Source organism: Cervus canadensis, chromosome 3, assembly GCF_019320065.1.
Source record: "Cervus canadensis isolate Bull #8, Minnesota chromosome 3, ASM1932006v1, whole genome shotgun sequence".
NCBI classification, from domain to species: Eukaryota; Metazoa; Chordata; class Mammalia; order Artiodactyla; family Cervidae; genus Cervus; species Cervus canadensis.
In genome coordinates this window covers 66,235,809-66,246,248 of record NC_057388.1, presented here as the reverse complement: position 1 = coordinate 66,246,248, position 10,440 = coordinate 66,235,809, and the positions used below count along the sequence as shown (strand labels likewise).

General features: G+C 44.4%; 1 long non-coding RNA gene across 1 annotated transcript; it reads left to right on the top strand.

Annotated features, from left to right (window-relative positions):
• The first annotated feature begins 8,024 nt into the window (after window positions 1-8,024).
• Window positions 8,025-9,976, top strand: LOC122437782. Its single transcript, XR_006268404.1, has 3 exons — window positions 8,025-8,124; window positions 8,594-8,644; window positions 9,154-9,976. It is a non-coding gene; the product is annotated as an uncharacterized LOC122437782 (long non-coding RNA).
• Window positions 9,977-10,440: the final 464 nt, after the last annotated feature.

The window sequence follows — 10,440 nt, the reverse complement described above, 5'->3', positions numbered from 1 at the left end:
CTGTCCCGGCCTCTTCCAGCCGTATCTACCCGTGATCTCCACCACCCTCTGTTGCTTTCGTTGGCCAACCCGCCTGAAATGGGAGAGTTTGAATCCTTCATGCTATGTGCATAGCCAACATTCCACAAGATTTATGTCATGAAAGCCTGCAAAAATGACAAATGGTGGGAAAGAGGGCCAAAGAGGGAAGTAAAAATAAATCCAACTATGATTTAACCAAAGGTGGCCCCGTACCTATACCCAGTGGGTCCCGTGAGATCCTAAGGGGCATGGATTCAACAAGACAGAAAAAAAATGCTTCATGAGTATCTCCATAATGTTCTTGTTTCCCATTCAAAATCTCTTTGAAAAAATTTACTTTTCACCCTTAAGTCATAATCCACTTGTGGCAAAATAGTAACCACACACCTAGATTGATCAAGTGGATGACTAGGTATGAAGGGAGGCAATTCTTTTCTAAGATATTTACATCTATTCTCTAAAAAATAAGCAGAGGTGGTTGCCAGCTCTGACTACAGTCATGGAAGGCAAGTTCCCCACCTGAGGGGTGAGGATGACCACACTGGAGGGCAACTTTCCCATAAAGTAGTCTATTTGTCTTGGTCACCATTTACTAAGCATACTGCAACATTCACCTTACCAAAGGTCACCAACTTCAGTAAACTATGGCCACCATGTGATGGAATACCATCCCAACACTAAAACTTATTCTTACAAAGAGCTTTAAACATATTAAAATGCTCTGAAATTACATTAAAAGGATAGAAGCAAGATGGACAAGTGTATTTCCCATATAGTCACAATTAGAGGAACAATCTGCCTATGAGAACTGCAATATCCCAAATTCTGAATGATGGTCATCTCTTCATGCTGATGTTATAGATGGTTATTATTATTTTCTATACTTTGTATCATCTAGGTGCTCCATAACAAGTAGGGATTCATTTTATAATTTTTTTTAATTTAATAGAATAAAATCCCTAAAAGGCATCATCTACTTCTTTCAAACACCAGATTTTCCTTAATTCATGGTATGGGATCTAGGATTCTCCTTTCTAAAGCTTTTTAAAATAACAATGTTAAAAATACATTTCTGCTCTACAAACTATTTTCTTCAGTCTTTTCTCTGATATTTAAAAGTTCTATTGAGCTTAACAGAAATTTGGGAGGAAATCTGCTATTGACTTTACACATGCATGTCTACTTTCTAGAGCTGGAACTCTCTAGAACCACATCCGTGCATGCTAAGTCGCTTCAGTCTTGTCCAACTCTTTGCAACCCCGGCCCAAACCATAACCCACTAGGCTCCTCTGTCTATGGGATTCTCCAAGCAAGAATACTAGAATCGGTTGCATTCCCTCCTCCAGGTGATCTTCCCAATCCAGGGATCAAACCTCCGTCTCTTATGTCTCCTGCATCGGCAGGTGGCTTCTTTACCACTAGCACCACCTGGCAAACTCCTCTAGAACCACACTGCCCAATAAAGTAGACACTAGCCACTTGTGGCTTCTGACCTATTGAAATGTTCTGTGAACATAAAGTACCCACCAGATATTTGAAGATGTGGGGAGAAAAAAAGAGAGTATGTAAAATATGTCATAAATAACTTGATACTGACTATACATTAAAAAGATATTTTGCAGATAATGAGTGAAATTAAAAATATGAAATCATTTCATGTTTCTTTTAACTTTTATGTGGCCTCTAGGAAATGAAAAATTACCTATGTAGCTCACATCATATTTCTATTAGGCTTACACTATCTAAAAAAAGAAAATTCTGAAGAAGTCTGATCAATTATCCATCGTCTTTCTAAGATACAGGATGTACATATAGACTGCTTGCCCAAGCCCCATTTATAGTCCGCATAAAATGTATTCTTCTGCCCCTGGTTTAAGTTGCACTACACTTTCAGTGGTCAGATAACTACCATTATTTCCAAGCACAGATGAGTTGAGGCCAATTCCAGGGCAACTGCACTCACCAGCTGCACCTAAAGGAAATCGTGCCTGTCTTCAAACTGACACATATCTCAGAGCTCTCTAACTCCCTAACATCTGCAGTGGACAGCCTTTGTTCTCATGGATTCACTCACACATCTGTGTGACACGTCATTCAAAGGGTGCAGTCCCCATTTGCGACAGCCTCAAATCTCGCCAAGTCCCAAAAAGCCAAGCCAAAGAGACTTCCTCCATGGGGTTCAAGGCCATCTCTCAAAGTGCCCCTCATATACGGAGACTGAAAATGATTACTCTTCAAAAGGGCAGGGAAAAATATGAAAGGAAGGATTATATCTGCCTGAACGGCCAAACCAAACTCTGAGGAACAGGTCCTCCAGAGAATGACTCAGACCCACATGATGTTTTCCAGGGACGGTGTTTTCACGGGAGAGGGAGCTGTGTGTTCGGCTCTCTGGCCAGAGGCTACGCTAACTTTAACGGCTAGCCCACCTCACCACAATGTGGACCAAGAGGGCCTTGTTCTCTCTGCTCAGAGCTGCATGCCCTCATTGCCGCAGTCGTTAGAATAAGTAAAACCCTGATTGTCAATAGAAGGAGCAGAGTACACACTATCTTTTCAGTGCTGGGGGGCAAGAGGCTGAAGAAAAGAAAAAAGAAAAACAAAATGCGAGGTCTGTCGGTTCCCAGCCCCATCAGCCAGAAGTAATAAGTTACATTCTTCCACAGCGGGGCGCTCTCAGAAACGGCAAGTCTGTGATCCCAGTCCCCTCCAGGACAGAGGAAGGAAAGAGCATACACATAAGCACACGAACACACAACTCTGAAATTTCCACTTGTGATAGTTTTCTCCTTGTGGCTTCTGTTGTTTAAAAGAAAAACAAAAGCAAAGGAAGAAAGAGAGAATGGCTTTTGGATAGGAGTAGACTTCAGCAATGGGGGGTGGGGAGAAGCGTGGAGGGGAGAGGCAGACCCTAGAACCCACAGACTGCAATCACTGTAGCCAGGTTCATGAGGTTGAACCGAGTTAATAACTCCTGATTATTCCCTCCAAGATGACTAAGACACAGCCCTAGCTCATCTACTGTGTGCGTATTTTAAAATAATTTTCCGTAGAGTTCTCTTTAATCAACCTCAGCAGACTCAACACCTTCATAAAACTAAAGCCCCTTTCTTTACAGAGGAAGAGCTTCAGTTCAAATTTTCCTCCAGAGATGAGACCCCAAAATTCTAACTCCATCTGTACCATACTGCTGAGCTGTCTTCATTTTTCCCCCTGACATTTTTGGGCACAGCTTACAAATTAAAACGATAAAAGAAGTAAAACTATAAACATGAAAAGAATAATAAAGATCATGATTTTATTTTTTTTAACATTCTAATTATTAAGGCAGAATTGAAGAAGCAAAAACAACATTTAATTGCTTTAAAAGATACTTCCCAAATCACTACATTAAAGGGTGTTATGCAGGGTGACACTGTAAGAACATTTCATTGACGTGATTAGAGGAAAGAGGGCTGGCAGCACACAAGGAAGAATCACATTTGAAGGAGAATTTGTTAATTTTTAAATGTCATCCAAGTAATTACAGTCATTATACCTCCCCATGTGCAGCAAAGAAGTAAAAATACCAAGCTCTCCCGCAAATTTTCCAATATATATACATACATTGTTCAAACATACGCGCGTGCACACAAACATACAGTGAAACCAGATTTTAGACTTCAGCTCTTGCTTGCCAAGATTCACCTTAGAGCAAATATTTACTGCGGAGCTACAAAGTTTCCCTAGAGGAGGACCAAAATGGAAGCGTTTGCATGCTAAGAGTACTTCATATGCGCAGGGGCCACAAGAAAGATATAGTTTAATAAAAACATTTATGGACTTTGAAAGCAAACACAATCCAAGAGGCTTCCATGTGTGGGGAAAGATGTTATTTCGAACACGTTTTCTCTTGAAGATACTTTGGCTGTTTGTAGTGAATAAGTCTGTTTCCTCTGAGGCCCCGGTAATCCGTATTGTAAAACATTCGCAGGAAACAAATGAAAGAACTATCCAACACCGCCGTCAGAGGCAGGGGCAGAGATGGGGCTCTTTTCTTTTTCACGCAGACAGAAATTTTACAGAATTTACGAACGTCGCTGCACTAGGGCTCTCTAACCTAAACCATCCCCACTTCCTCCCCCACCCCCAGAATGTCTCTCTCTTAAATGCTTTCTTCTGCATTCTTCCACTCCATCAGCGTATCCCCTGTTCATGATCCCAAAATGAACTCGATGTTTGCAAAAAAAAAACAAAAAAGTAAAAGGGGGGCGGGGGGAGGAACATCCATGACTGTGTGTCCTCGCTGTTTCAGTGCCTTTTGGCCTTGGCCTCCCTTGCTTTCTCCGGGCCTGCGAGCCCACTAAGTATGCAAAGAAAGTTTTTAAAGTTAGCACTTCGCAAGTTTCACTTTATTTTGGTGGGCCACTGGGTGTTCGGGAGTATGCAAACCTGTTCTTCATTAATGCTTTTGTACTTGATTTCTCAAGAATCTCAGACTGCATCCAGAGCTGATGACCAAATGCAATCTTAAAAGAAATAAGTCTACGCCATTTATAAGTCACACAAAGAGAAAAAGCAATCAACTCCGAGTTTGAAAAACTTTCGGAAAGACCTTAGGGAGCCTTGCTGCTCTATCCTTGGGCTCTATCGCCCCCTGGTGGCGTCTCCGAAACATATATGGACCAAAGGTTCAGCTGGAAGGCTAAATGGGTCCTGCCCTCCGCCTGGAGCTCTCCGGTGCCAGCTGGGGTGTCCAGAAGTGTGGGGACAGGAGGAATAATAAACTTGAGGGAAAGGAACTTCTGGAAATACACCCAGTCAAAAGAGTTAAGGCTTCTCCACCCCCAAACAAAAATTCATTAGAGCTGGGCAAACGATGCATATCCTAACAGCCGCTTCATTTTGCAGACAAGAAACAGAGGCCGAGAAAGACGGTGACTTGCTCGGGGTGTCCACTTGCTGTGGATTGATCTCCATAACCCGGGCCACTCTGGTCTTTGGGGATGACAGGCTTGGGGGTTCAAGCTGCCAGGAAAGATTGAGGACAATCGGCCTTACTCTGTTGGAAGCCACGAGGGAGTGATCACATGAGGGGGCAATCAGAGCGACAGCCTTGTCAGAGGCCTTAATTGTCCCCGTTACCGGGTGGGACTGGGTGGAGCGGCTCTCAGACCACCTCGGCCCCTGGTAGGAACGCGCCGCACCCCTGGGGCCCCGCCGCGGCCTGGCCCGGCTTCCTAGGCCCCGGACCGGCAGGCGGGCGAGACACAAAGCAGGCCCGGCGGGCGGCGCTCCGGGTCTCAGGGAGGGCGGCGTGGGCTGATTGATTGATTCACAGCGTTTAACCCCCGCCGCCGCGCCGGAGGCGGCCGATCCAGCTGCGGCCGCGGGCCTCGGGTGGCCGCGAGCCCAGCCCTGCGCCTCCCGGCGTCCCCGCGCCCCCGCCCCGGCTCCAGAGAGCGGCCGGGGGCGGGGGGTGGTGCGATGCGGGGCGGGGGGTGATTTACAGCCGCGCCGGGCGGACTCGGGCGAAATCACTTCGACGGGGAAACCGACTCCCAAGGCTCAGACCGGAAGAGGCCCTGAAAGGGGAGAGAGGAACGGGGGCAGGGGGAGGCCAGCCTCCACTGCCCGCGCGGGCTGGGCTCCGGAGACAGTGGCCATGCCGCTTCCCGCTCTCTGCCCACCTTTGTGCCGGGAATTGAACTCCTGGGAGAGCTGGGTATCCCTCGCCCCGGCGGACCGCTGCCCTGAGCGCCTGCCGCGCAAGCCCCGGGCCTTTTCCACGCGGACCCGCCCAGCCCGAGAACGCTGCTGTCCACGCGGGGCGCCACATTCGCACCTTTGGGCCTGCTTTTACGCGGTTGGAAGCAAAAGAAACTTAGACACTAGCTCCCAGAGATCCCCAGAGAAGCCTAGGAACCCCTAGGTCCCACCTCTATTTAAACACAATTTGCTTCTCTTTTTTTGCAGCTCGGAAAATAAACATTAAGAGAGCAGCGAGAATGTGCTCAGAAACAAGATTTTCTTCTAAATGACCTGAGAGTTTCCTTGCTGAGTTCTCTGCCTCTCCTCATCATTCTTAATACCTAAAAGAAATAAGCTCTCCCTAAAATTTTGGCTTTTCCATTAGCTTCTGTATGATGCTCTCTGATCAAACATCAGTTGGGGGAGTGGGGTGTGCAAATAGTGAAATAAAATAAACATATGGTTTCAACTTGAACTAAGAAATCCTAAGTGGTAGTTCTAAAGTAAAACGTAATTTTATTCAAATTTTGTACATATATACTTGGCTGGCTGTGATGAGTTTTCCTACCTACAGCTTTATCACTAGAAACGGGAGTTGGTGAAAACGTGCACAAGGAATATGGTATAAGACTGGACAACTACTCACAGTTAGGATGCCCAGGGAGATGTGAGTTCACTTGAGTACCCTAACCATTACTTTCTGCCCAAACAAAAGTCGACAAAGCCAAGCCATAAAGTTAATGGAGCCCCCTTTTTGTAAGGTGAAGGCTATTTTCAGAAAGATTTTCTAAAATAAGTATGCCAACTTAAAATATATTTTTAACTGCGATTCTAAAATGCAAGATTATGGGGTAAAGTGGTCGAAAGTAAATGTACAACTGTCCTGCTTGTATAAAGGAGTGAAGAAAAGTTTCCCAGGAAGAGAGAATCAACTTGTAAATGGCTTTCCTTGTTACTTTACTTGGATATTTTCTTCTATCCTCCCTTCTCCGTGTCAGTACCATTAGTTCTAAGTCTGGCCTTGAAGTATGGGCAGCCGAACATCTCTATTCTTGATAAACAGAAAAACATATAAAGTCAAAGGCATGAGAAGTGGAGGTCAGTGCTTTCCAGGGTCCACTCCCCAAAACCACTGTGCAGGTTGGCAAAGGCGCTGCCTCTGATTACAGAGACTTGTGGATGGAAAGTCTTTTCTATCTGTAATTGAGATTCCGAAAAGAATTGTTTTAGAAAGCCACGCTGCTCTAAAAGCAGCTTGATCCGACCTCGGCCCCACTGGTCCAGCCAAGCTCACAGAGTTTAGGTTCACCCTCAGTCTCATTTTAATCCCTAGGAAGCCGAACACAACACTTCTTAACCTTCTTTTTAACCCTTTTATTCTTAACCTTTTCATTTGGCGTCGTGCTGCGCTTATGGTGCACACTTTAAGGAAATGTTTTTTCAAAAAAATTAACTGGATGAATATTTTAATTGAAGAAAAACGTTCCTTGGACAAAAATCTCAAGAGGAAGTTTCACATCAAAGCAACGACCAACAAAACTTATTTTCGTAATATGGAGCTCCTTAAGAGTGCTAGTACCTTCTCAGTTCATTTAGCTATGAAATATAAAAGTGTTTGGTTTTCAGTTTTTCTAAATTACGTGCGGGGTACAGGGATCGGCGGGATACGGAGATTAGAAGGCGATCCTTGTGCCATCTGGCGGTGCCACGCGGAATTTCGCTGAAGAAGCTAAATTTATTGACCATCTGTGCCTGGAAAGGCTTTGTAAATCTTGTGCTTTTGAAACCAAGGAGGGAAACAGCCTCCCTCTCCAAGGATTAATTTGAAGACAGAGATTCCCTGTGTTGGTAAAAATGAGAGGAAAATTGTGTGCGGTTGAAGTCCACCGTTACATGACATGGATTTCTAAGCTAAACCATCATATATGTGCACGACCTAACTCTTGGGTTTTTAAGATGGATAATTATAGTTCAGTGACATAAAAGTTTGGGAACGGCGAAGGCAAACTGGGGGGTTGAACATTTTGCTGCATTTATTTACCGTGCAGGCGTCTGTGCAATATCCACCACTGAACACGTGAGGGCGCACTCAAGTTTTTCCAGCCGCTGGTAATCTGATTCCTTCCTTTATTTGCATGTATTGCCTTGATTGGCTGTTAGGCTTTTAAAACGTCAATTTTACGTCAAACATTTGTCAACCAATCAGCAACCTACTCCAGCGTGATTGGTTTCTACCTTATGTGTCAATCATCTGAAATTTGCATACCAGTCCTCTGGCCCGTAGGAGCTCGTCAGTCGCTTGTGGCTGCTGAAGAGAAAGAATCGGACGGAGAAGAATGAAAAATCACCTTGTTCTAGCAAAGCGAAAGAAAAGTATTATTTTGCTGTTTATTTTTAAATAAATTAAAGTGTATGTTTATCTAATAAAATACGTTCGATTAAACAAAAATAAGCAGCTATCAAAACCTGGTTTACTAACTTTATTTCATGTTTGCTGCTTTAAATATATAAATTGTAAAAAGCATATTAAAATGCAGAGAATGGTTGTGAAATACAGAGAATGGTTGCTAATAATTCATGTCATAAATAGGAATTTTAAAATTAAAGGTGAACATGGGGTTTCTAAATAAAATTACTGTGGGTTTTAAAACATGACTGAATACTTAGGCAGGCTGAAAGAACTTATTCAGAAGAAAAAATACACCACGGGGATTTAGAGGAACGTTATTTTAACAGTCCCATGTTTCCACCACTCTGCTCTTTTTATTTATTTACTGTGCACACACAGGATAGTACTTGGAGATTTTGTAATGCTTGTATTTGTGCATTTCTTCCCACACAGAAACACCTCAAAATAAGAACAAAAAAAAAAAAAAATAGGGCCCGCGAAGAGGTAATTACAAGTTTTAAATTTCAGAATTCGTAAAACCGAAGCTTTTATTTACCAGCTACAAAATTCATCTAGGGCCAGTGTAACTTAAAATATGTGCACAGCTGTAAGACCTTTATTATCTTCCTAAAATACGTGCAAACACAAACCAACGACCTAACACTTTATAATAGGAGAAAACTCTCCAGCCTCCTGCCCAGCTCCAGCACTCCCAAGAAACTTCGAAACGAGAATTTGGATGCAACAGGGCAACGGAGAAATGTTTCTGCTCTCCAGTAAGCCAGCTCTCGTCTCTGAAGAATTTTGTACCAGGCGTTAACAAGCACTGGAATAAATTGGAACTGCTCCTGCGGCATTGACCTGATTGGGAAATTAATTTCAAATTTTACATTCAGTAGCCAGTGGGTTTTTTCCTTCGGTATCTATAACACTATTGTTTTATTGGTTGCTACAAGTTTTCTTTTCTTTTTCTTCTTCCTTCGTTTATCCCTTTTACTCCTTTTTCCTTCCAGTTAAGGATTATCACTGTGTTCCGAGTCTTGAAATTTCGCCCTGAGTTGCTGGTTTGCATAACTACAGGAGGCTAAGATATGTGTGTACCTGTGTGCTGGGGGACCGAACCGAATGTGTCAATCTGAGAGGAAGTGAGGTGTGAGTTGCTTATGAGGGCTCAGCTTTAATACGAATCATGACTGTGTGCTTTACAAGAAACGCACAAACGACAAAGTAGTAGAATTAAATCTCTTCCTGAGAGTTTTTGACTTATCTTCTTCAGACCCAGGAAAGCATGCATGCCTTTCCACTTCTCTTCACTCCCTCCCCAATCAACCTGCTGCTAGAGACCCTCCTCAGTAAATCGCTTCCAGACGGTCTCCCCAGCCAGTGAGTGCCGGGTCTCTAACTGTCAGCCCTTCTGACTCAGCGGAAAATGCCCGCAAAGAGGACTACAGCCACCGAACCAGAAGAAGCAGCTTCAATTCGAGCACTCATCGCCACCACTATCACCACCATCACCCTCCCACCACACACACTCACACGCACATACCCACGCACGCGCACGCGCGCACAGCCCCTGCTGTCAATCACACACTCACGCCACAAGGCGCATGCGCGTTGATGGACTCCTGCCCGTACCGACCCCACGCCCTTTCCGTGCGTCACCCCGCCTGATGGACCAATAAGAGGGCGGGTTTGGGGGCCGGGCTACAAAAAACAGCCAATGAGAGCGCGGTTGAAAGTCAAGCATTGAGGGGAGTAAATCCTTCCGTGGTCCACATTCAGCCGCCCCCGCGATGATTTATGCGTCTCTTTTATTATTTGTAACACTTTGGGAAGTTATTAAAAGGAAGATCTACTGCTTCCTCTTTTTGGGGTGGAACTGGATGGCAATATTTGTCACTGGCCCTTATTAAGGAAGAGTGCGGCGCAGTGGAAGGTGGTTGGATACCGGGTTTGTTTGTGTGGGTCCTGTTTTTTATTACAAGACAGATTATCCTTTTCATTACAAGCTGTAGACAGGGCCAACTTCGAAGGTCCTCGTGGCCGAATGATCTTCGATCACTCAGGGAGCTGAAACCTGATGCCTTCCACTTTCGTGCCTGTATTCTTGGCGTTGGGAAGAGCCTCTGGAGAAGGTGTTGCAACCTTTGGTTGCAAGAGAAAGAAATAAACAAAGTACCCCTTCCTTCCCCCGCCTTAACATGGAGTAAACCTCGGCCTTTTTCCGCTTGGATGCTCATTAAGAGTTAGTTGACTTTGTAGCGGATGCAATAAAACTTGGATGGTTTCAGACCCCAAAC